The sequence below is a fragment of the Nylanderia fulva genome, unplaced genomic scaffold (assembly GCF_048542155.1).
Source record: "Nylanderia fulva isolate GAGA-0341 unplaced genomic scaffold, ASM4854215v1 Scaffold40, whole genome shotgun sequence".
NCBI lineage: Eukaryota > Metazoa > Arthropoda > Insecta > Hymenoptera > Formicidae > Nylanderia > Nylanderia fulva.
In genome coordinates this window covers 1,050,119-1,077,419 of record NW_028190477.1, presented here as the reverse complement: position 1 = coordinate 1,077,419, position 27,301 = coordinate 1,050,119, and the positions used below count along the sequence as shown (strand labels likewise).

The window sequence follows — 27,301 nt, the reverse complement described above, 5'->3', positions numbered from 1 at the left end:
TTCGACTTACACCGGCCGGACTCTCATTAAAATAAGCACATCGAGCACGTTACGCTACATCTCCATTATGCCGCCTCGAAAAATAGTCCATATATGAGCGTGGCGTGTCTGAAGTACGTAACTACATCTCGACTCATAATCTCTCTTTTTCTCTCACATTTCTAGACTTGCATAATCTCTTTTTGGTAATATGCCAATCTATGTATATGGTTCTATCACTCGGCGTTGGGAGACTCGCGTGTCAATTTCCATTAAATTTTCGTTATAATTTTCCAGATTTAATGAAGCGTTAGAGCGAAGATTACAACATTTTTCGCTTCCAATCTACCGTATATATATATATATTTTTTTTTTAGAAGAATATCGACGGTGCCATCATTACGTGATCTATATCTCCTCTCAAGGATATTTATCAAAAAGTTGATCCCTATCTCGCGTCTCGCCTGCGAGGCATTCGCCTCTCGCAGTTTTGTATCAGAACAAACTGAGACGCGAAAACGTGCGCGACATTTTTACGGACATAAGGACGTAGAGAGTGTGCGGAAGTAACAGTTTCATCGAGGCGTTGCACGTACTTCATGAGACGCTTGCAACAAATAATTGTTTCCCAGCCAAGGCGTGCTGGTATTTTCTAATTTCGAAAGCCCATCATCCGGTCGAAATCACTCCGGTCACACACAAGTGTGTCCGGACGTGTGCTTCCAAGAAAAGAGCAAAGGGTTAAAAGGAGGAGGAGAAATACCAGACAGATCGTGCACGAGAGTCGCCTCTATTTATCAATTATTGATACCCTTTTATGGATACAATCGATCGCTCTTAATAATCCTACGAATTCGAACGATTTGTGAGGCACTGTAAATATTTTCGCAACGATTTCCATTCTATAATACATTCCGCGCTCGATACAAAGCGGCGGCGGCTTATGCAGCCGCGTGTTGTGTACTTTTCGGCTATTAATCGATTGATTGACGCGGGGACGAATCAATTCTCATTGGGCGCGCAACGTCGATTGGCCTTCGGTATCGTTGTGCATTGCCGGGTTCAACTCTCTCTCTTTCTCTCTCTCTCTCTTGCAGCCGCGCGCAGCCCAGGCCGTGGAAAAGAATTACATTGTTCGTTCGCGCCGTATTCCCATTCTGCGGTAAAATCAATACAAAGTAAAATTAAACGTGTCCGCCGTACCGTGAAAATTTAATAAACCAGTCTGACGAGTCAGACTCCTCTATGAGTCCGCGCGGCGGAGAGGTAGCTGCGAGCCAGAAAAGAAAGCTTTTCCCGCCGCGACGCAAAGCCGCGCACACATAGAGAGACGGTCCATGATTTCCGTCGGCCGCCGGCTATCGAGCGATTTGCATTTCGATACAATGGCTGACTACAAGCGACACTCGCCATTACGATGTGTCTCTTCCTCCATCGATCATTTTCACGTTTCCCCTATCTCTCCCGATTGATCTTTCAGTTTGCGATACGTGAAAAAACCTACTGCACGATTCCAAATATTTTTTGAGACTAAGTCAATAAAGAGAAAAGAGGATTCCATTTTAATTTGTTATCAAAAGTTTTTATTATTTACGAAAATTTTATTTATTAAAATTAAAAGTTTTATTATTATGCGATCAAATATTTTGTCAGACTAAGTAAATCAAAAAAGAGGATTCTATTTTAATTAATTATTATTAAAACATTTTAGTCAATTAAAATTATTAAATTTATTATTCCAAAATTGTGCTTATTAAATGTAAATTTACTATATTTAGGTATCCTGAGAGAATGAGAAAGAGTATGAGAGAAAAAGTAGAAATAGCTAATTAATGATATCTCTGCGAGAGGTATATGCGTGCATTCTCGATCTATGAGAGAGATGAGCGTATGAAGTAGATTGTGTGGACGATCTTATCTGAATCTTTTCCTCTTTCTGGCTGCAACGATGGCATAGAAAAATATTGACGCGCACTCTGGATGCCATTTTCCAGCGAGGCACGATGAAGCGTGAGGATGGTGATGATAAGGTCGGCAATGCCAGCGGGAAACATGGTTTCGACTGTAGCAGCTCGGGCAGCTTTTATTGATCTTTCGAAGTCAAGAGAACCGGCTAATCCGGCTGGCCGGCCGGCGCGCTGTCCTTCCAATTAAAAGATAGGATCCAGGTGATAAAGAGAGACAGAGAGAGGAAAAGTGTGCGCGGACCAGAAGTAGTCGATCGATTAATTGGCCAAATGCCGATCTATGTCGATTTTCTTCTCAATCTCCGAACACGTTGTCGGGTCCACCACCATCATCATCATCATCATTGTCATCGCTCGCGATAGATTTTTTCTTCTTTTGTTTCTCTCCCGCCCTTTCTCTCTTTCCCTTTCGCCCTGTACCTCCCTTCTCACCTTTTTTTTTCATCGCGTTCTCATTCGCATTCAAATTTATTCGAACGCATAATACACGCGCGCGTTATGCTCGAAATGCATTCGTGTGAAGAAGGGTTCGCGGCGATTCACCGAGTATGACATTCGCTCTACTTCATTTTTTGTTGCTACCTATTCTTCTTTTTTTTTTCTCGCCATTATTCGACGCATTGCGGGTGCGCATATTTTTTGTCGAGAGGCAGTCCGACGCAAATTGCAATTGTACTCTCGTGGTGATGTTTCGCGGTGATGGTAGGGAGCTAGTTTTCAAATTTTGGCACAAGTACGTGTTCGCGCGCGCATTGTAAACTGTCGAGGATGAAACTCTTGTAATTGACATGTTTTATTATTAAACCGATCGAATTATTAGTCGATGCAACTTTCGCGTTCGACGCTCAAAACTTTTGGCTAAATTCGCGATTCCATTCGCGCATTGTCTATTTTCATCAATTTTCGTTCTTGAAAAATTAAGTATTATAGCGATTGATTTAACGGTTTCGTAACTATTTTATGATTCAAAATTTTTAATTGCAAGAAATTCCTTAATTCCTATATATTTTTAAATACTCTTCTTCTAATAAAACGCAGAAATTCAAGTGACATTAAAACGGGTTCAAATTTGAATATATCTGTTTAAATTTAAATGTATACTGAAATAGAAACATTTGAAGTAACATTTATAAGCAAAGTTAAATTTGTCTTAGTTTTTCGTGAATGACGAATATAGGTAGAACATTTCTGGCTCTCGATTTTACGCTTTTCGCCTTTATTCAAAATACATCAACCAAGTTCGACACATGTCGCCGAAGGCAGCTTTTTGAAAGAAATATACTCCGCGTGAGAAACTTCCGTTCGTGCATTTCTCATTTCGATCCGAAACCCGCATCAATTGCAGTCTAATTCCAGCGGCAAACGCTCTCCGTCTCTAAGCGCGATAACGATATCGTGACGATCGCGCGGCACTAATTAGTCGGATTCGGCGATCAGGCCAAAACGCGCAGCATTAGCCAACCATTTATCGAAGCAGCACAGACAGGCAGGCACTTGGTGCCTCGGAACTCGGCATTTACTTGCCGAGCACGCCGTGTACGCGTCAGTATGGGCATCGCGCGCGTATCGCATATTCATTCCACCGGCGGTAACTATCAGATTTCGGCTATGCGTCACTAGCCGAAGGAGATTCCCGTACCAGGAATAGTTGACCGAAGTGTGCCGTACGTATGCCGAGGATCTCGCGATGCAAACTATGAGGATTGCGTGGACTGTAGCAAAGCGCGCGCGCAACGCCCGGATGCTATCCTGCTGTGCCTGCGATGCTTTTAGGCAAATTCGGATCCCCGCTAGATAGATTGCGCGATACGGTAACGGCTGTGTAAAACCAAGTCCAATGCGCAACACGTGCCGCATTTATCGCATACAATTTCTCCGCGGGTATTTCAATTTTCCGCTTATAACATTCAAGCTATGGAATATTCATATGGCACTTTATAAATCATATGCAACAATAAAATGCTTGTATCTGTCGCACAAATATGAAATCAAATTTTAACTATTTTCTTTCCATTCACCCCCACACCTAAGCCTAAATAATTACAAGATTCTACGATATTTTTCCATCTGAAAGATTTTTCGTGACGGGATATGCAGCTTTTTATATTTTATTATAAGTAGCACAATTATATTTTACTCCCTCGAATTGAATCAGTGAAAATGTCACTGATTAAAGCAGAATGACAAGATTTAACCTGATTTTCACTTAAAGTTTTCTCAATTTACTCCGTCTTGATATTTCATTGATTATGACAGTAAAATTTCGTATAACTACACTGAAAAAAAAATATTGATTTCAAATAAATATATATTTCAGTAGTGCATCATTTGTTTGAAGCTAATAAAATATTGATTTGCTGTGATAAAATACTTATTTTTATGTAAGAAATCTTTTTTTCAAAACGGAAATTTCGATCTCGGCGAAGCTGTACGGCTTGTGATGGTCCATTATCGCATCCGAGACGATATCGTTAGATTACGGGGAGCGAATATAGTTTTCTCTGAAATATGGTAGAATATGCCGCGGTCTCACCGTGTTATATTGGATTTTGTCGGCTATAACAAATCTTTTATTTCACCTGTCGTGCGTTTCGATTATCTGAATTATTTAAATGCTGCTGTCAAAGAAGCCCGATCTATAGGGCGTGACTATATATGATTCCTTATAATGTATAAGTTGACACTGACATAATTTGACATTGACGTTCATTAAATATCGTTTCTCTATGACAATGGAATTTCGAAATTTCGTTACAGACGAATAATTAGAGTAATGGAGTTAATTATAACTCTTATAATTCTACATCTAATGAAGAAATATTCGAGTGAATCTAAATTTAGAGATGGTCTAAAACTGCAATGGAAAGAATTAATTAAAAGAGATGAAGAGAAAAGAGAGCGAGAAAGAGATCTATATGAGGATAATCTGACTAGATAAATTTTCAAGAAAAACTATTATCAAATGACAAATGTCAATAATTGTATTTGAATAATATATAAGTTCATATATATAAAATGACAAGTTATAAAAATCTATGAAAAAGTTAATTATTAAAAAAACGAAAGTAGCAGCACAAGTAAATTAGCGAATTTATCATCTCACTCTTCTGGCATGATTATAAAAGCGATTACCGAAATGACGATTCAATTTTCTTCCCCGCACGCGACATATTAAAAGTTTGAATTTTACACTTAATAAGAATTTAATCTCGCATCTGCAATTCGTTTTCGTACATTTCTAAAGAAGTCCATCGCTCGAGTGGATAGTGAATTTGCATTTCACCGAAGACTCGCGTTCGCGAATATTGGCATGACCTCGGCGACTCTTGAGTAGTTGACTCCCTTACCATCGAAACTTGGCTCGATTCTTCTGACTTTTTCCATTGTCTTGTATTTCTTCCCGCTATTGCTTCCTCCTTCTCTCACCTTTCTCCTCTTCTCTCATCTTCTTTCTCCGCCTCGGCGATAAATCTCGCATTAAATATTTACGTTTTGCTTGTACATGCGAAATCTGTGGTGTGTGGTGATATTTTAACAATCTCAATTTCTACGAGGTGTCCCGCTGCGGATACTCCTTGCTGCAATTTATTAGATAAAATTTCCATATCTGTGAAAGCTTTAAGCTATTTTTCATGCAAAAATATTTTTTTGGATTTCCATAAAATTAACTTCAAGCTGCGCTCGCATTTAATTAACTGTCCTTACTTTGCAATTGGCAAATGGGTTATATTTTGAAATCTTTTCATTTTTTTTACACCATTCGCGCTTACATTATTTGAACGTGATTTTTAACTTTCGGACTTTTGTATCGTGTTTCGTGGAGCTCTACCAATATTTCCGTAATAAAAAGTACTGATCTTTATTCGCGCAGCTGTTTCGAGAGAGAGGAAGTATTAAAGGAAGAAAATAAAAGTCGGGATACGAAAATAATTTTGCAGAGAGTTTTCAGATAATCGACGAATTTGCAACGAGCGTCTTTCATCTTTAATGATTCCTCCATCGTTAAATCAATTGTTATTTTTAATTAGTTTCCAATATCGTTTTTCTAATTAAACGCGCAACTATCTTATTCTGGACCGCGCATAGCCAAATAGGGTACCTTTCTATACTTCCCGAAATTTGCTTCCTGAATGCTCGACGGATCGTTAATTGGGGCTTCGAAACACCAACACAATCGTTTGTTTATATATATATATATATCTTTTGCATAAATAATTATTACGGTCAGTTTAATTACGCGCACTTATATGAGCGTCAATATTTCGTTTCGCTCTTTTGTCAAAGCACAGTCGTGATAATAAAAATACGTCGCTACACGTGCCAATTTCGTCGGCACCGAAAATATTGATCAGCCGTGTTGTCGCGACGAGTTAGTCGTCGTCATATTTACGACGACGCGACCCAGCTACAATACATTATTCCGTGAGTATAATGCAGTGAAATGCTGCGACGCCGAGGGTAATGAAAATTAATAAGTCAATCTCGTCGCGTAGGAAACATTCGCGGCGCTTTATTTTTTTTATTTTATTTTTTTTTCTAACTTTTTCAGCCGAAAAATTTGCTCAAAGATTTGTGCGGCTGTTCAAACAGACGGCTTTGCGCGCGTGATTTGTACGTGTCGCTGCAACGCGATGGCCTTTTTCGCATTAATCATCGGCTGATCCAAGACGGGTCGTGGAGCGGCCTACATCGCAGGGGTGAGGAAAGGGAGAGAGAGGGATATATATATATCCCAGTCCTTCTACAAATGTGGATGGATTACGGCAACCACGGGGTACACTTTCGTGCGGTGCAGACCCAACGGTGGGTACGCGGTGGGCATTTAATTACACGGATCGACCGGATCGAATGGATCGTCGTCGCGGTTGCTGCCTGCTCCGCGTTTCGAATGACTGCATCCATCACCGGCCGATATCACGCGACGTGCTCGTTCTCGCCATTTCCAGCCCTGCTCTCTCTCTCTCTCTCTCTCTTTCATACGCAGCCTTGTTATTGTTATCCCTCTCGTTCTCTTCGAAAGTTCCAAAGGCATTGCGTGCGCGCGGACGTGCTGAACATTTTGCGCGCAAAGTAACGATGGGATGCGGGCATGTTTCGAGGGAACATGAACGAGAGGCGAAGCACAACGCGAAACTTATCTCAAAGTCGGCGAGAGAGCGCCCGCTGCTCCCCAAGTTCTTCGTTCGTTCGTGTCGTAAGCTAACTTTGGTATTAAACGTTATTAGCCGGATCCAGTACGGGTCGTACTGCATCCGGAAGCGACAGAGTATCGGAAAGACGCGATCCGATATACAGCCTCCGCTTGGCACTCTCTCTCTCTCTCTCTCTCTCCTGTGTATCACTTACCGAAAACCTGTCGTTGTTTCAAGGCGGAAGAATCCTTTAATGAGATCCTGGAAAGTCGTTTAATCTACGTTTCTCTCGTTGTCTCGCGCATTTACCGGTCTTATAACAAAAGCAAAAACCATATTACGGTATTAAAGAGCCAGATTGCACAAATTCGTGCCCAGGGAAGAGAGAGAGAGAGAGAGAGAGTTGGAGATAAGAGGGAGAAAAGGATGACCGGAGAGCCTCGAACGAACGACTGTCTCTCGCGTCGGCTGACACTGACGCCATACAGGCAACGTCCTCGGGATTTTCATTCCCTCTGGACGAGAGAGAAAGAGAAGGAACGCGAGAGGAAACGGAAGGTGTGAGAGAGAGAGAGAGAGAAACAGAAATGAAACGAAAGAGAACGACGGAATGCGAAGGCCGCCGCGTCATGTTTTCGCCGGGGCATGTCGCAATTTTCCCTTTCGGAAAAGGACGAGCAAGGGACGACTGTTGCAACGTCACGTCCCTCGCGCACCTCCAACGGGACTCCAACAGGAATATATATCCTCCGAAGTAGGAACACGCATGTGCGCTATAAGCATCGGCTTGCTCGGGATGTGCGACCAAATGAATCCGCGTTTACTTTCGCGAAAGCGTCCTCTCTAATAACGAGGATGGTGTATGAATATTAGCGAAATGTCAAATTCAAGGTTTTTTTGGCTGATTTTTTTTTCTCGGTTTTCTTAACGTTCCTTTTACGTATCGTATATTGAATTATTCTCGAGATGGCAGAATTCCATCGTTTAAATTGTAATAATGGCAAAATTCCATCAATTACATTTAAATTGTAATAATGGATATTAATTGTGCAAGATGTGGAATATTATAATTTTCAATACAGGAATATTTCACGATTTATTTTAATCTCGTGGTGTCGGGAAATAATTCACACGTTAATATGTTAATCTCACCTTTGTTTAATCTTGTTATTATACTTATTACCTTTTTTTAATGTATTAATATATGCAATTTTATTCATGTGGGATCATTTTCATACAAATATATATTGAACATATATATGGAGAGCAGTTAAAAATCTTCTGACAAATGCCAGAAATTGACTAAAATTAGATTCGATTCGATTCAAACAGATTTAGACAAATATAGAATATTTAAAAATATCAAATTATTGTATTTCCATATCTCAATCTAATAATAACATTTCCAATCGATTGCAATCAAACTATGAAAAGAATACAAAGTTCTAATAAAATTATAACGCGGTCACGGAGTATTTTTCAAATTGATTTAAATATTTTATGAAAATGCTTCAGCAAAACGTCAATTTATAATAGTTTTGTTAGCTTAGATATTATCGCACGAGTAAACACAAATGGCGGATTATAACGTAAGCGCGAAACTTCTCAGTTTATAATCTTACTGTTGCAGTCTCTGTTTAAGGAAATTCTCGTAGCGGATACGGAAACTCGGGCGTGCTTCTCGCGCAAGTGCTTCCGAAGCAAATTGTCTTCAAACTCAATGTCTTATTTCGTTTTTTTTTAAACTTGGAATTGAACGTTATGAAACCAAGCATGCAGCATAACATCAAAATTGGAGATGTTGTCGTGTCATTTGAGAGATATGTAAAATTTAAATTAGCGGAAAGAAATCTCTCGAGACTCGAAAGATTTTGATGCCAGCTAGAGAGAAAAATCTCTTCTGTCGAAACAAATCGATGCAATTTATTACGTTGGCACAGTTTCAAGTTACAGAATTAACTGTCAAAGTTTTATTGATACAGTTAATCGATAGAATTTAATAATGCTGTTTTTAGAATTTAATTACGTTATTACGAAGAAGAAAGAGATTTTCTCGCAATAAAGAACGTTCCCTCAAAGCAGCATCCGTCGAGGCTCCGTTATGGCTTTAAGTTGACCGTATGTTATAAAATTAATGTGCATATGGTTTGCAGGCAAGAGCGCGCGAAATTTTGCACCTCTGCCCTTTTTCCCCGACGTATATCACTCTGATTTAATCATACCGTCTGAATCGCCTTTGAAATCACGGTACGAAAATATAATTCCCTTTTTCACTCGCGGAGGGTCCATAGGTGCTACATGCAGCTTCGCAATTACCTTAGTACTTTATTCCGTAATTATGTATACTTTGCGCCGGTAGTTTTTAATCTCTTTAGCTCGAGATACAGTTCGCAATTTTTGTAATGTACGCGTTAAACCTGTTTATCACTCCGCAGTATAATTAACAGTAACGGCTGAAATGGTTGTACGAAATTTTTTGATTTGTCATAATTAAATAATATAATTCTAGATTGAATGTAAGATTGAAAGCAAATATAATAATTCACTTCGATGCGCTTGTTTTATATTTTTTTATGCAATCAAAAATGTAGGAAACAAAGCAACGTTTTGTTACGCTTAAAGGGATAGATTCTTAAGTGCCTCATAAAAGCATAAAATCCCGCGGCATAATATTGAACATTTTTCGTAGGGATTTGAATATAAGAGTCTCCCTTTTTCATTTTTATTGCAAAAAAAAATACATATATATATAATATATATGTATATATAGAATACACGAGTACACACTCTCCATATATATGTGCAGCATTTCTGAATTTTTGCATGAAACGTGAAAAGGGAGCCTTTGATATCGCTGAAACCGTTGCAGAAATATGTCACCGTTACACTTTTCGCGAGATCGAATGCATAAGTCATTCTCTTTGATGTAGCTGGTAAAAATAACAATTTCGAACTTAGCGACTGGCTGAACACGTCGCCGACGTGTCGGCGCTATTTTCCTCGCAGCTGCGTGCGCGCTCACATACGATCGGATATTTATTATCTCTCGCGCGAACCCGATGACGCGACCGCAACGTAAATGGGCTTCGCGAAGAGAGCTCTGCGCGCGAAGGGAGTAAGAAATTTCACGGAACGAGTGTCAGAGGGACATGAAAAAGGAGCAAATGTCGTCGCTTATACCTGGGCGCAAGTGTCTACCGTGTTTGTACGAGGTACCGTGGAACCTGATATTTCTCGCGATAAAGTAAACTCGAGAAAAGGGAAGCGCGGGAAGAGGATCGAACCGTAGAAGCGTGTACACGCAGTGTGGTATATTTTATATAAGAAGAAAAGAAGTAACTCTCTCTCTCTCTCTCTCTTGCGCGCGCGTGCAACGCTGCTAGAGACGCAATGCTCTTGAACCGTGAAGATCCGCTCACGACGGGTGTCGTCAACGGGAAACGATTTATTCTCTCCCTTTATTGTCTGCACCTTGTCTCCTCCCGTTACTTTTTGTGAAAATGGTATAAATTGAGCGTCAAGATTCCGATTTCTGCATGCGCGCGAATACGGTCGCTTCACCTCTTCATGATTTTTATTTCACGCTGATTCGGTAGAATCGAGGAGAATAAATCAAATTTGGAAAGTAACCTTCTTTTTCATAACATTATTAGCGTTATAATTAATTTAGATATTGCTATCAAGATTAATGCATCGACATTGATATCGGTAATTCATATTTAAGATTAAATTTAATAACCTGAAAAAGCTGCAAAATAATCTTGGGAGAGATTTTTCCATTATTATATTTTCTTTTTAAATCGAATCATTTTATTTTATAAAATATTATTTTTCATAAAATTATTTTCATATATAGAGTAACCTTCCTAATCTTGATATATAAACTACTTCACTGTATCGATAAAACGTTTCGATTGAGCTCTTGCCTGTATCACTTACTTTTACGGGTACATTTGTTTATTCGTGAGAAATTGTGGCTCGCGTTTTTAGAGAGAGTGTAATCTCCCTCTTCTGACGTGTGCGATATTATTTTTCTTTTAAATTTAACGCGAAACGCGTAAGAACACGTTACACCTGGTCTACTAAGAAATATGGATAAAACACGTCGTTTTCTGTACATCGTTGTTCGTGATATGCGAGACGTGAGCATTTATTCATGCGCGTGGAAATTTCTTCGAAAAGAAAAGAAGGAAAAACTCGGCATTCTCTCTCTCTCTCTCTCGAAAAAGGCAGCAGTTTCTGGCTCTGACGACGCCAATATCGTACGGTGCATTTTAAACACAACGGAGATATTCGATGCTCTCTCTCTCTCTCTTTTTCTTTGCGAGAGGCTCAACAGCACGGAGATTTCATTTACAGCATAAAAGCAAAACATTAAGAGGGAAACGGAATACGAATATAGCGCAAGGGGTTGAACGCCAAGGAAAACGCGCAGTCGGTTCTGAGCAAAGAATAAATGCTTCCGGAAATCGGTCTCCAAAAAAGCTCATTGCACAAAACTTTTTCGTGTTGATACTTGCTATATACTTATTAATATTTTGATGAAGATTTTTATTTGCCACGCCATTAGCCTTCAACTTTCGGGGCGAGGAAAAAAAAAAGGAAAAAGTTTATCGCAGCTCAAATATTTTCTTTTTCAATTGGAGAACCAGATATTTTTCTCCTTCATGTTCAGAGAGAATTTCTGGCCAAAACCGGCGAGGTAGCAAACTCTGCTCGCGATTGTGTGGGCGGGTTGTGAGGCTTTTTACGAAGCATCGCCAGAGATTTCGTTAGACATCATTGCGCGAGTATCGCGCGGTTCTCTCGACGTGCGTACTTTGAAACGGCAGAAATTGTAAAAGCGTATATCTGACGCGTTGTACGTACACGTGCTCGTTGAACCAGACAAAACATATGCGCGGTTTACGTTACGTCGAGCACCTCGCGAATACTCGCGGATACTCTCGCGCAAATATGCACTGGTATATCCCGCGGAAAATATTTACGGCAAATACCGGATGTATCTCTTGCTGGAATGAATATTTCGAGTTTGTAACGGTCACGCCCGCGAATAATAAATATTCCAATATTTTGACAGATTTAGACCGATTTTTTTTATTTATCAAACAATTTTGAAAATGCATTTACGCAAGTTATTTTATTAAGCACGAAAAAAATGCGTTGAATATTACTCTGCATTTAAGAAGGTCGTCACGTAGAAAGGATTAAGAATACATTAGGTAAGAATAACGAGGGAACAAATGGAAGATTTAAATTAGGATGGTAAATTCACGCAATCACATTATTCTTTTTAGTTAAATTTTCTGCAGTGAATTAAAAAAGAGTCCCGGTAGCGTTTCATGTATGTGAATGATCTATATGTTGTGCGAGAAGTGCTATCATGTTTTTTTACCCGAATCAAATAACATTTTGAAGAACAATTGATCCTATTTAAAAAAAAAGAATTTTCTGCAAAAAATTCGAGATAACGAATAAAGGATAATTTATATTTATGTTACGTCATATTAAATTTCTTTTAAGTATTATATGTGGAAAAAGTAAGCGATATTAAAAGCTCGGTATTATGTGTAATGAGTTTTCTCTGGAGATAAGTAAAAAAATCGATATCGATATAACTCTTCTTTGATAGTTCTTTCCTCAAGTTTTTTAGTTTCATCACCAAACGTTAGCAATAACGATCGATGTATCATAAAATAATATCTTAACTTTTTTCCTCCTCCCTTTCTTCCCTCTCTCTCAACTATCAGCTGCCAACCAAATTCCAGCTCTCAACTTTCAACCCTCAGCTATAAATTTCCAAATCTCCATTCCCTCTCTCTCTCTCGATTCTCTACCCATCAACTCTGAGCTCTCAACCTTCAAGTCTCAACTCTCAGCTTCAGCCCTCAACCCTTAACCTTCAACTCTCAATCCTTAATGCTCGGCTCTCAATCTCGACTCTCACGTCTCATCTCATAATTTATACTCGCAATTTTCTCCTCGTATCCATTAATTTATGCCTAATACGAAAGAAACCAGTAATTAGAAAACGAATATTAATGAATAAATTGGTACAAAATACAATTTTATTACATTAATAACGCGATACACAAAGTATTTTCGTTTCAACACTTTTATCTATGAATCCATAGTGTGCAGCTGTAAAGCTGTTGATCTATATCTTCGTGAATTTATGAGTTTATAAAGCTACGCATCTATAGATTTATGATGCGAATAGAATAGATGAAAGCTGGATGGAAGGAAAAGATTATTTCAAATGTGTCCTTTATAAAGAGAAGATAAAAAATATATATCAATTTAATGACATATTTAAAATATATATTTTTTTTTTCGATATTTTAAATAAAATCGAAATCATTTCAAACTTTTAGATTCATTAGAAAGAAGAAAATCTATTATTTTTATACCTGGCATTTCTAACATATTTTTAATATGAATTTCAGTAGTCGAGGTCAACGCTTTGGAAGCATTGTTCTCAGTTTGTTACTTTATCGATTTTTGTCCTATTTTTTCGAAACAAAATCTTGAGTTTAAATTGTGCGAAACTGCGCCGCAAGTTCTTTCTGCAAATCCGCTATGAAACATTCTCCGAGTGAAAGGCTTGCTAGGATAAGTTAAGTATTACGAAAGTGCCATCTCCATTTCTGCCTCTTGACCAAGCTCTGGCTTTGCCCTTTTTCGTTTTTCTGTTCGTTCCTTGCTTCGGTATAAGTTCAAGCGGTATACACCACTTTTAACCTGGATTTGCGTACGCATTAAAAAAAAATGTTTTTTGCATCAGCGAGTTACCGCGCGTTTGACACTGTCAACGTTGTTAATTTTTTTTCTGCCGTGCGAGTTTTTCTAGCTGGAAACTGAAAATCTCGCTAATAGGTCTCCTCGTAAAAATCCGTTTTCGCTCGAGATAATCGCAACTTTTTATTCGGCATGCAATTTAGCAGAGATTCAAGCGGACGGAGGTATAAGCCTCCTCTCTCTCTCTCTTTCCCTTTATTTGTACTTTGTACGTCGCGTCGCGCTGGTTGCTCGCGATGGCAGTAAGACGCGTTTTCGCGACGATGCTGCGGAAAAAGTTGGGACAGTGCAACTGAATTTGATCGATTTTCGATTGAGGTCGGGTCCGCGCGCGCGACAGCAAATTAGGTCGTATGATATACGCGGCGGATTTGCTGGCTCTCGATCCGGCAGAGATAGCAGACATCGGGAAGAACTTGACGCGTGAGTAGAGAACGACACGATTCTCCCCGGGATGCTCTCTTACGCGGTAAAGTACGGTTCTCTCCAACTCGAGAATTCGCGATTCTCGAGTTTACCTGTTCTCGAAAAATCGACACGTCAAGAGTTTCCTCCTACTTTTAATACACTTTCCGTAATAATAAAGTTCCAATACTCCCGGAATCTCTCGGAAAACTGACTCCTGAATATCTCGCCAAAAAACTAGAATACGTTATTGATTAACCTCGTCACTTTACGCTGTCAGTGTGTGTTTGCGGCGTGTTACACAAGCTCTATTTAAATATCTTCTCCAAGTTGAGCTCATGCATCGCTAATGTTCTTAAGTACCATGCTATTTGCCACGTAGGATGAGTTTCAAGAAAAAGCCGCGAGTATATGAGATTCTGCGGGGCCCCAAAAGTGTGAGAAAAGGTAATTCTGTGTACCGACGATTTTTCATCCTGTCGTTCCTCGGCTTTCTCATTTTTCGCGGATGATATAAGAGTGATTCCCCCCTTGATACTCAATAAATTATGCAAATTGCGAAAATCTTCGTTGCTACCTTTGCATTTCCCTCGTATATCCAACGTATACATGTACATACAACGTCCACACATACACTGCGTTTTCACGGAAATATATACCTTCCGGAGAAAAAAAAAGATGTAATATCCTATTCAACCTCGAGTTTACACCGCGACTGTGTTCCGACATTTTATACCCTCGATGGGGGTTACGTGTCGCACGTCACATTCATACGAGAACCAGCGATATATCTCGCTTATTATTCGACACGTCCGTCGAAAGAAATCTTCGTTTCTATAACTATAAAAAGAGCCCACCGAGAAGTGCTCTCTTTCGTGCATGAAAGATGCGGAGAGAAGAGTTTGAACACTTAAACACGAAAATGCAGACTTTCAACCGCGATTTATCTTCCGCATCGACTTCTTAACGAAACAATATCCCGCAGTTCGGTAATGAGACGAAAAAGAGGAGCAGGAGGAGGGAATCGTGGAAACTGTGTGGAGAGATAGAAGAAAATATAACGACAGTATCGGCGGAACTTTCTCGTTCTCCGCACTTCGAAAATCGACAAGGATATTCTTTAGTCTTGCGCTCCCTCAGGCATCCCCGACGGAAGTTTCATCAAAAAACTTATCGTTCTGTATTCTTCCCTGTGTTCCACCCATTCTCGCGTCTTTCACCTAGAACCCCTCTGGTCGAAGTCTAACAAACTCGAACAATGGCAATCAACGAGAAATATTTACAGTACGAGGTGGAAAAGGATCTTACAAAGACCGCGAAATCGATTCACTACTTCGACAATTTCCGTCGTTTTAATAATAAATTATCGCCACCGCGTGATTCCCGACATTATTTATCATTTTAAAATCTTTAATAATTAATGATATCATGGACTGTCATTCTCAAAAAGGAAGGAAAAAAGTAAGAGAAAATCAACGAATGTATTTCACTTTTTTTTTTTAATTAATTTCTTTGAATTAATAATGTTGTACAATAATAAAAAGGTTCTTCTATCAATTCAATGTGTCACATGGAAGCATAAAATGGTTTTAAATGTGATAGCAGTTGTGAATTAATTTAAAATCTAGAACAATGTAGACGCATTTGTCTATCGTTGATGGAACCCGTTTTCATATCTTTTAATTATGACATAATATATGTACATCATGTATCTGCGTTTATAATCGTGGTAAGATCCGCTTTGTACGGAGATTAATTAAGGGGAAAATATGCGCGAGAAGATCATCTAAATCATTCAGGTCAAATCTATTTAGATAATCACGGTAATACAATACATGTTGATTAATTTATCTTTTTAAAAAATGTGATTGTTAATAGAAACTGCTTTCCTTCCGGCATTAATCCTTTTATGCGTTCGTGAAAACATTTTATTTAATTCTTTCTAATATTGATATAACTAACCTTGTCATATTTACATATTTTTGAGGGAGATCATAGAGGATATATAATTTTTTTTTCCATAAAACCCATCATACAAGAAAACAAAATAAAATATGCACGCAAAATTCACATATCGAAAATTCTAAATAAAATTCTTGAATTTTATATGTAAATTGTGAAAATTTGAAAAATCTCGATGACAGAAGTTTAAATATGGAAAAACTCGCTTTCTCGCGTAACTGTGGAAAAAAGAGCGAACCCGGAACCAAACATGGAATGGCGGATGCACGCACCATTATTTTACTACTGTTTTTCGTCCATTTCCGTGCCCGGCCGCTGAATGTTGTTTTCTTTCTTGTCTTTCGCACCAGATTGTTCGAATGTCCACTATGTAACATTAACCGTGTAGACGGCTCATTTCCACGGATTAGCAAGAACTATGGGGAATTGCTTAAAATATATTAATTACTCATCTAATGAACTATCGATTATGATTGATGGAAACCGCTTTCATAAATGATTGCAAGTTGAATGAAGTTGAATAATGCGTCGCGTATATATATATAGTCTTGCACGGTTCAAATGTCTCTCCGATTTTATACATTCACAAAATAAGCATTATTTTTGCAAAGGAGTTAACATAAAATATTTATGTTTCGAGAAGCATCTAAAATTTTCAGCCGTCACTTATCGATTTCAACGAATTATACTGATAACACATTTCTTTGAAAATATTTTTGAAATTTGTAATTTTTTTTTTTAATTTGTCGAATCTCAATACAATCATGCTTCAGCATAAATATTTCCGGTTGATTGATGGAATAAAAACTTGAATAATAAACGAAACGTTATTTTGGACGTTTTATTTCGATCATTTCAAATAAATTTCACATTATTTATACTATGCCATGTACACGTGTGATAAAAAATTGCTGAGCTTTCGGACGGGAAGCGTTTGATGTATGTTAAATAAAATATTGTGTGAAATATTAAAAAATATATATTAGAGAGTAATATTAAAGGCGATGTATCTTTCCAGCTTTCATCTCTTTCTCTTCGTATATTTACTCGTTTGCATTGTTCTATAAGAAGCACGGTTCTCGTAATGTCGGAACTTTCTACTGCTAAAAACTATTAATTTCTCTTTATTCACCATGGGAGTACTTTATTATGTCCTCTTATTTATCCTCTGAATATTATATTCACCACATATTTTGTTCCATCCGATCACTTCTGTCGTGTTTTCACGTTGTTTAAGATCTCCTCGACATTTATGCGATTTATGAAAGAAATATTAACCGGTATCGGATTCTTCTAACGCGTTTGCAAGTTCTTGCTGGCATAAATATTGCTACGCGATACGATGTAACGACGTTAAGAAAGAAATTCGAGCTTACGATTAATCGATGAACTATGCCCTGTAACTAGAACAGTATTGCACTCTCGCTAGCGTAAGAACATTTGAGCTTTTTAGGACCGTTGTAATAGATACCGAAATATAATCATTTGAAAGAAGAGTATTAGAAAATTTATCCTTTTTAAAATGTTTAACCAATTTTAAGTTTATCTCTCACTTTATGTGCAATTTAATGATTCAATAGAGGAGCTGATTCCTTTTTACGCCTAATGAACTTGCACCGCGCTCATATTTTGAAAAAGAGATGTGTTTAAGAGAAAGAAAATAGGGAGGGAGAGAGAGGAAAAGTGCACTTAAGCGCTGATTGCACCGTGCACGCGTTCACCAAGTTATGCCACTGGCTATAATGTTCTGCGTTTATATAATTCAGTGCAAATTTTGTGGTCCAGAGAAACGCGAAAATCACAATATAATTTTGATACAGTTTTAACGTTATATGTTGGAAAAGTAGTACAATATTCACAAGCGCGCCTCTTTTAAAAAATAAAAGCGCCTGGAGACGCGCGCGCAGCAGATTCGCTCGCTTCTATCTTATTAGAAAAATGATTTTTTAATGTTTTTTTCGCTCTTCCCTTGTATTAAATTTCGTATTAAATTCTTCTCTTTCTCCATTATTATCGATTTTCTGTTTTCTGTGTGTCTGGTATCGAATTTTCTCGACATTATATTGATGGATAATATTATCTATCGTTGATGCAACAATGAAAGGCTCAATTGTTCTACGCAAGCTCATAGGGCATGCCGAGAGGGCGGCATGCTGCTGTAATAAAGACATTTATGCATGACGTTAATAGATAGGGAAAAAGTTCTGTCGCCAGTTAATTGCGCCGGATTATATCAGGTTCTTGCACTTTGTCCTCTTCCAAGCGTAATCGCCGATCTCTTTCTCTCAAAGTGTATTAATTTACATACTTTTTTCGCACGATCATGAAGTTTTCCATGCAAATCTCGGATTATAATCTAGAGCTTTGTAAGCATCGCGTTTAGTACTTCGTGTAAGAATGCAAGACTCGGTGTGCCTCGGGGGTTAAATATCGCCGGTTATTATACTCTGTTAGGGATTTGTACCTTACAGCTGGGGCGTGCTTAGCACAGTCAATTTAACGCACCAACTCGGGTAGCGAATGAATTTGTATTCGATGTAATCTAAAAATATTGAGAAACTTGGCGTCGTCTCAGCTAAGCTGATCAAAGACGAGAGAGAGAGAGAGAGCTGATTTATTGCTCGAATATATTTCACCACGTTTTTATCCCAAAATCTAACGACTTTAAAATTTAGATCTCGCACCTTGACACATATATCGGTCGCTACTCTAAAATACTAGGAGCTGGCAAATGTGTGCAGGCATTTTATGGATACCGCGGCCTTAATATGCATTTTGTCCCGAGTTTGTTCCGACAAAAAGTTTCGCAAATTAAATTTAAAACGGATTAAGACTTCTAATCCGTCACATTGTTTTACATTAAATTATGAAATTAGAAGCGAATCGTCGTGCTCTCTTATTATTTAATTTTTCCTCGCATCATATTTCTTCTCTATATCGCGTTATTTATAATTTATATAAAATTGTGTAATGTACAATATATATTTTTCTATTATCATTATTAATTTGCCCAAACGTCTTAAGGTAATTCAAGTGGATGCTTCTTCTATTTTATGTTTCCCGTGTAATAGAAATAAGGTGCAACGTGTATACGATCATAGCATTTCCCGCCTCATGTAAGAAAACAGCGTTCGCTACCCTGAGGGCCAAATATTGCGGCGCGGCGTACTTCGCCATGGGACTTTGATACACAGCTGCCGCCGTGCTTAACATATTCAATTTAATACGGTAACACCATGGAGACTATACTTAATTTGCATCGGGAGATTCGATCCGAGAGTAGCATACACTCCGGAACGAGACCGATCAAGATGATTGGGTAGTATCAGAAGTCGTGCACGTCGCCTCTCGGTGTTACAGGTTAGACAAATCTCGTTCGTTTCTTCACGAAAAATTTATCAACCGATCAATTAATATTATTAATCACGCGAGCGAAAAATATATATAAATATTATTTGATGGAATGTGTATTTTTCGTCATTTCTTCATTAATTTCTGGGAAATTATAGTATTGAGAATTTGGAAAAATACTTCGCCGTATGCTGGAATTTATTTTTAACATTTGACGCGAACTCTAATAATTAATTTTTTCAATCAAATATATTTTCTTAACGTTCCATTTTTACAATATGGTTATATGTACAAATATCTAATTCAAGAATATAAAATATTACTTCACTCTATACAGGGAATAGAATATAATATCCTGCATTTCTATATATAAGAGTGACTAAAAGACTATTTTAGAGACTAAATTAGAATTTATCTATAATGCTGGGCTTTAACTCATAGAAGGGAAGCAATTTAATTAAATAAATTACTACTTATAATATCATAGCTCTTAGCGAAATTGTTTCACCACCAAGAAAAACGCTGCCTGTATAGGTGTGGTCACGTGGAGGAATATTAGTTAACAGAAATTATCTATCTACCTTATTTTCCGGGATGAAGTAATCCGCGGATAAAAATTTCGTTCTATTTCACATTTCTCCTTTAACTTGCATGAATTTATTTTACATAAATATGACAAGTGGCGCGATTCTTCTTAATGGAGTCGTTCTTTTACAAGTCTAACAGAGATCGATATCGCCGGATGGATGGAGGGTAGTAGAAAGGTCAGGGTGTAGAAATCGCGAGAAAGAAAGAGAGAGAAATAGAGACGGAGGAACACACATGACGAGATGAGAAACTGGTAGGTCGAGAGAACCGGCCGATCACGGTTACGCGCGCGCGCGCGGCTGAACCAGCCTGGAAAAACGACGCTTCTTCCGGGGCGAGAATTGAGACGTAGTCGAGGGAAAGGTGTCTCGTTGTTTAAAGAGCCGCGCAGTCAGTAGATCCCTCTCGAGGGATCCTGAGGGATGGGTCGGGGATGAGCGCGTGAGAGACGGCGGAGTTAGAGGGTCGCTCTCGGGGTAGATTTCGGGGGTAGATACCGGGCAAAGGCTGTAGGCCGTTTGCTATAGTGCGCACGTACCAGGTTACGCGGGAGCGAGCGAGAGGGTGGCAGCGTAGTAGGGTGAAAAAGGGAAGGAGCGAGAGAGAGAGAGAGTATAGCTTCGACTTTGGCCGTGCCGCAGTGGTATCGAGCGGCAACCCCACCTTTCACCCGGTCTCCTATTACCCCTTCCGTCCCTCCGGTCGTCCCTCGTTCGACACAGCACACTGCCACCACCATTCCGTCTACCCTAGAAAACGTTATAGCGCTCTAGGCGCTAGCGCGTTTGCACACGAACGCGAATACTCTCTTTCCGTCTCTCTCTCTCTCTTTTTTTTCACCCCTCGTCGCGAATGCTATTCTTGATCCCGTTCTCCTTTTAACTTCAGTCGCCTCGTTGGTTTTACCCTCTACCCTCCCCCATTCGCGGTGGCGAACCATACCACGTGATGGCAGACTAGAGATACTCTATTTAATGAACCACGTGCGCCGCGAAATGTTTCGAATATCGCGAGGGCCGGAAATGTAACTCGTTTAGTTCCTTTGAATACATCGTTTGCTGTAATAGCGGAACACAGTCAGGTAAGGGACGGATGCGTAAATTTGATAGACGGCTGCTTCACCGCAGCCTCTGATAACAGTAATGACGTGACCTCCTTCACGCTGGCGCGAGAGAGAAGCGTCTCTCTCTCTTGCTACGGAAAATTCTACGTTTCTCCGTGAGAGGAACATTCTTTTAGGACGACATGCATTTCACATATCAACTGTGCTCGTTTGAATAACCTTCCCTCGAGAGAGAGAGAGAACCTCTTCGAAAATCTTGCCGTCTATTCAAAAAGGTCAAGATTTTTGTAACTATATTTTCGCACGACGAATGTTTTTCCTTTTTTTTTTTTTTCCTCCCTTTCAGAGAGACGCTTTTGTTTTTATGTCAATTAAATTTATGCGATATACATATACGCGCAAACGCAACGTAAGGGATGGAAAAATATCGACGACGTGGAACTGCGTAATTAGGGATAAAAAAAAAAAAATAATCCGTCGAACGGGTATATAAATAAGAGCGGCAGGAACAAAAATAAAATGGTCTTATCAGCGAAATAATACGTGCCTCCCTTGCGGAGAATTGCGTTCTAGCTATCCCCGGCAGTGTTGTAATTATTTACAGTCGATTTAATTCAGTACGGTGTTGCTTGAAATATTTTTATATCACGGCGCTTTACGGACAAATAGGCATCGAACAGAAACTGCCTGCAAAAGAAGTTTTGTTTTTATCGCGATAATAATCCGATTGACGTAATATCGTGCGTTCGTCTATTTTAACATTTTATATTTTCACGCACGCGTCGTCCGATCCGTCTTCCTCGTATAACACACAACTGCAACGATACGAAGAACCTAATTTCTTTCAGTTGCATATTTTACGAAAGATATCAAAAGAGCTCTCTTATTTATTTATTTATTTATTTTTTTCAAGGCATTGTCAACCGCGTTTAAACGAGCGCGTCATGAAACGTTCATGATTTTCTTCCGCTAATTTTAGTCCTCGTCTCTCTCTCTCTCTCTCTCGGCGCGTCTCGGTTTTCCTTGAAAGATTTTCCGCCGCGAGGAACACGGCGCGTCTACACGAACTACAATGTTACACAGCGGCGTACAAATTAAAAAAAAAAAAGGATGAGAGTAAAAAAGGGAAAAGAAAAGGAAAAAGATTCTGGCCCCGGGGTAATCTGCTTTGCGGCTTACTCTTTCTCCCTCCCTTTGTCGCTCTCTCCAAAGTCAGCCAGCCATGTTAAAATTGCTAATATTAGTAAAACAAAAATTGCCGGCGAATGACGGACGGAGCTTTTTCGGTCAGTGTTCCTGCTCGATCCAGACTTGCCGCGTATATTAATAATACACGAGTCAGGGAGAAGGAAAAGGAGGAGAGTTCGGAACGTTAATCAGGAATACAAAGCCAATGCTCGGGCGTTGTTTTTGCTTCTTAATCGAACGGGAGAGACTGGGGGAGGAAGGATCAGCTGCATTTGCACAATGTCCCGGAGTACGGTTTTGTCGACGTGGCAACGACCGCGAAACAGGCAGCTATGTTGAAAATTAGCATTGAAAATTCCTACGGCTCGCTACCTCTACGCTACCTCATCGCTATAGGGTTGCGAAGGTGTGTTATTTGGTGTGTTATAGATATAGGTTATATAAATTTACATATTATTCGCCCCGCGAAAGTGATTGCAACTTTTACCAAGTATTTGTAACGGATTACATGGACCGTGTTATGCAAAAATTACCTACCTACCAAGTGGTAGTTTCGAGCAAATTAACTTTCAAATGCAAAGTTTTTATGTGTCCGACACCCGGCAATATGTGCATAATTCATTTCTTTTCTTCGTTTTTAATTTTATGGTTTAATTCATACTTGTACATATATTTATATATATATATATATAGAGCTAGTTATGCAATATAGGAATGATTTCTAAACATTGTTTTTATGTACAGCGGATATATTTTAGAAAAAAATTTCGGTATAATATTTAATTTTCGGGAAATGTTTCCAATATTTTTTTTTATAATATCGTTTTACATAACAACTTCCGATTTATCGTTGAGAGTTATTGCTTCATAAAGCAAGACTGCCGAAAACAGTGCTAGTAAATCCTATTGCCCTGCAGGGGGAATAGAAATACGGAAACTTCAGGAATTTCCATTTTCCTCGACAGAATTCGTTATATTTTGTTTGCGCAAGAAATGTAATAGCTAGGAAGCAGAATTGTACTATTATATACAACATTAAGAAATGTCAAACAATTGGATAGTTATGTAACGTGGAAAATAAATAACCATCACTTTTGGAATTTTTAATTCTTGCAAGATTCACTCGTGCCTTTCAAATCGGGAATTAAGTAAAACTTTATTAAATAAAATTTAGATACGCTTACTTTGTTGCTTAATATTAAATTGAAAATTAAACTGAAATAATCTCTGACATTTTTAGTCGCACTAAATTAGAATTCTATATTAAACTTAAAAAATTCTATTTTAATATTTCAATCCAAATAAAACGCGACTTCTCTGTTTCTGGATTTATTTCTATATTCATAACCATAATACCTTCAACTGTATCCCGAGTTTTCGACGCTCCGAAACGTTGGAAAATCCGGTTCGTGAATCGATCGGAAAGATGATCCGATGCAAATAAAATAGATCAACAAGGCAAAGAAGCTGACTGGAGAAGGAGAATTTGTGGTTTACGCGGAACGATTGTCGAGAGATACATCTCTGCGGAAAGGCTAACATTTGTATTTGTAATTCCGTAAATGAATGATTAAGTCTCTCTCTCTCTCTCTCGGAATAAAATCTGGCATGGTATGACAATATTGGAAGTATGAATTTATAATAGTCCACTCTCGCGTACTGCCGTATGCTCGTTATACGTGAGTATATGTGCAAAGCAAAAGCGCGCGGCCCGCGCGTTGGCTATGATAATAAAGCCGACGTAGTAAATGCTTAACGTAGTCGCGTAATTGCCATAGTGGTGTAATGGCGTGTCGTTTCGCCCCACGCGGACGGGAAAACGGACAAAAATCAATGGACAGAAACCGCCGGTGAAAACGGGACTGGCCGAAGGCCATTCTCAACCGGATCATGAGAGTCGGGTCGCGCTTATTTATTTAACCCCCTAAAATGGCAATGCGCTATCTTCCTCCACTCGCCTCCACTTTGCTGCAGATTCCTGTTTCGCGGTCTCACGGTCAGACAGGTGTGAGCATAACTTCGTATACTATGATTTCGAGAAAATCCGACGGTAGGCAAATTGAAGACTTCCGAAGAAGTGTAAATCCGTAATTTGTAAAATCGCCTTAGACACCCCATTCTATATTTAAAGTAAATCTTACGGATTATGTATACCTACTTTATTCTTGCTCTAAATTCTCTCTCTCTCTCTCTCTCTCTCTCTCTCTCTCTCTCTTCGATTAAGTCCTGCATCCTTGTATTTTTCAATTTTCCATGAAATATGGCGAGAGCTTATATTGTGCTATTGAATGTGATATTAAGCTCGGAATTAGTTCATTTTCCGCAATATTTAAGTATGAATGATCAGTACAATGATTTGTAAGTGATTTTGGTTTTTCGGCAGACTTGAATATGTGTAATATCTTGTTGTCTATCTGTGTTTACCTGTGCTTCTCTGTGTTCATTTATAAGTTATATCAAATGAATGGTTATTATTAGCGCATGACATAATTTTCTCCGTGTTATGATGATCTATGCCTGCTCGCTCTAATTCGTTAATTTTTTATTAATCTTCTAAAAATTGTGAAATATGGATTTGTATATCTAACATTAACTATATATTAATTAAATGTATTTACTAAATTTTAAATATATTAAAATTTGACGCACTCCAATCATCTAGGTTCATAATTTATACAATCCACTTTAAGTACGAAGTGTACAGTAAAATAAAAGTTACAAATTAGATTAATTTTTATACGGTAAAATAAAACTTATAAATAAATGTATTTAAATTTTTTCTTTGAACACTCTTATTAATACATTTATACATTTATTTATAAATCGCGGTATTTTAAATAGTAATATTTTATCTCTTTAATTTCGGATTATTTTTAGCATTAAAAGCTTCACAATTATGTGAAAAATAAAAATGAATTTTTCACAAATTTGTCACGCTTACCATTAAAACATGAGACTGAAATATTTTAAGTATCATTATCGTCTTTTTTGCAATATTGATTGATTGCCAACCGTATGAATCGTGTGTGCAAATTCGGCTCGGTGATGAATTTCGTATTGACAGTTTGACATTCGGCGGTTAACCGTGCATCGAAAAGTGATTGATTGAGTGGAAATTATAAAAATAGAGAATAGAAAAATAATATCCCTCTCTCTTCTCCCGAAAGCAGAAATAAAAATAAGACACAATGCATTGTACTCCAAAGTTATGATGCCAAAATATTCAAACATGTATAAACTCGGAAAAGAAAAAAATGTATCCATTCCTCCCATATAGCACTTTTCTGCGCTACACTAAAAGTATAGAGTTAAAATTGTATAACATTATATCAAAAAATTAGTCAATCTAATTTATTTCACTCGGATTTGTTTTATTACTTTTACCGAAGGCGAGCGGAATATATGATTGCGTTACACAAGGAACAAAACGAGGCGCACACGGTCGTTCCTCGCGTGCCTCATCCCGAAGAAAAGCCAGTAAAAATCAATGAACCAAAGCCGCTGGCGCGGGACTAGCCCAGGGCTCTCCTCAGCCTGTTGAATGAACGAACTAACATTACCCGATAAGAACTGGTTTAACTGTTGGACGAATGTGTCTATATTGGCTTCCTGCGATATCGATTTCCCCGAATATGTCTGGACTGATCGCGGCGAAGGAAAACGAAAACGAGCATCGCGAGCGCGTGGAAGATTACGAGCGAATTCGCGAGGGGAATCACTTGTACACATTTCCGTTTTGTTTTCCATTAAGAGGGAGAGACTAAACTCTAACGCGCAAAACAACACCGGAAGGTTCGTTTTCAACGATTCGTTGCGCGCGGAATACAGCGCGACACGATTATACGTCATTCGCTTGGGAATTTGTCAAAAGCCGTCTGTTTAGCAGACCCGCTGTCTCGCGTTTGTCGTGAAATATTTGATGTTGCGTAGCGCGGCGGCGGCAGGTAAGGAGAAACGGTGACAGAAATCGCCTGTAGGCGACTGGTTCAGAAGAAGAGAGACCCTGCCCGGGGTTACTCTCTTTGCGAGGTCGTCGTACTCATTTATTCATCTCCTTAAAAAACTGCGCCATACTACTACTAGCGCGATCCCCTCGCCACTTTCGAGTCGACTCTCATTTTATCTTCGGCGGAAAGAGAGAGAATCCGCTCCAGTATTCTGAGAAAAATTTAACGTCAAACGAAAAAGAGAGAGAGAGAGAGCTCGCGCGCGCACCCATCTCCTAAAGATATTCTACTCAAATCTATTTCTCAACTTTATCCACGTAACGCTCTAGGCGAGGAAGAATTGATTTACATACTATGGTGATGGTCTTCTCTCCATTGACTTTTCCCGTGGATAAATAAGGTATTGCCCTCGCGTTTACCTTTTATCATTCCTCGGTATTCGACGGTTAACGCAATCACGAAAGTATGTTGAAGAAAAAGCTCGTTGTGTGTCCAATCTCGTCCTATTATCATCGTATTCATTTGCAATTCGCGCACATCTCAATATCACGTTCCTCGATTTGATGAGAGGCATAGCGAGCGGCATGATAGAGAATCGTATAATGTATGCAGTTATACTTCACGTGCGCGGGAGAGTAACTCGATCGTTATAGGCTCTCCGAGCTGGTGGAATAGCCCTCGACTAGAAATATTCGAAGGGGGATACGACATACTTGGAAAAATTTATCATCTATTGCTCGTAAAGGACAGAATAATATGAAGATGAGCGGATAAATACTACGGTGATATCGATTATACGAAATGAACTGTTTTTCGCGACACACGCTTAAGAATATGATTAATATTGAAATCAAATTTTCTTCAAATGTTTATCCGGATCCAATATTTCGATATTTTATGACATTGTTCTCTCTCTCTCTT

The 27,301-nt window shown here is 38.7% G+C and overlaps 1 protein-coding gene and 1 long non-coding RNA gene across 6 annotated transcripts in view; one reads left to right on the top strand and one right to left on the bottom strand.

Annotated features, from left to right (window-relative positions):
- The window catches only part of LOC114936433 (uncharacterized), a 198,234-nt gene that overhangs the window by 60,854 nt on the left and 110,079 nt on the right, over positions 1-27,301 (top strand). The window lies entirely within an intron of this gene.
- Positions 1-27,301, bottom strand: part of LOC114936429 (irregular chiasm C-roughest protein) — a 137,357-nt gene that overhangs the window by 69,728 nt on the left and 40,328 nt on the right. The gene's annotated exons all lie outside the window — the stretch shown is intronic.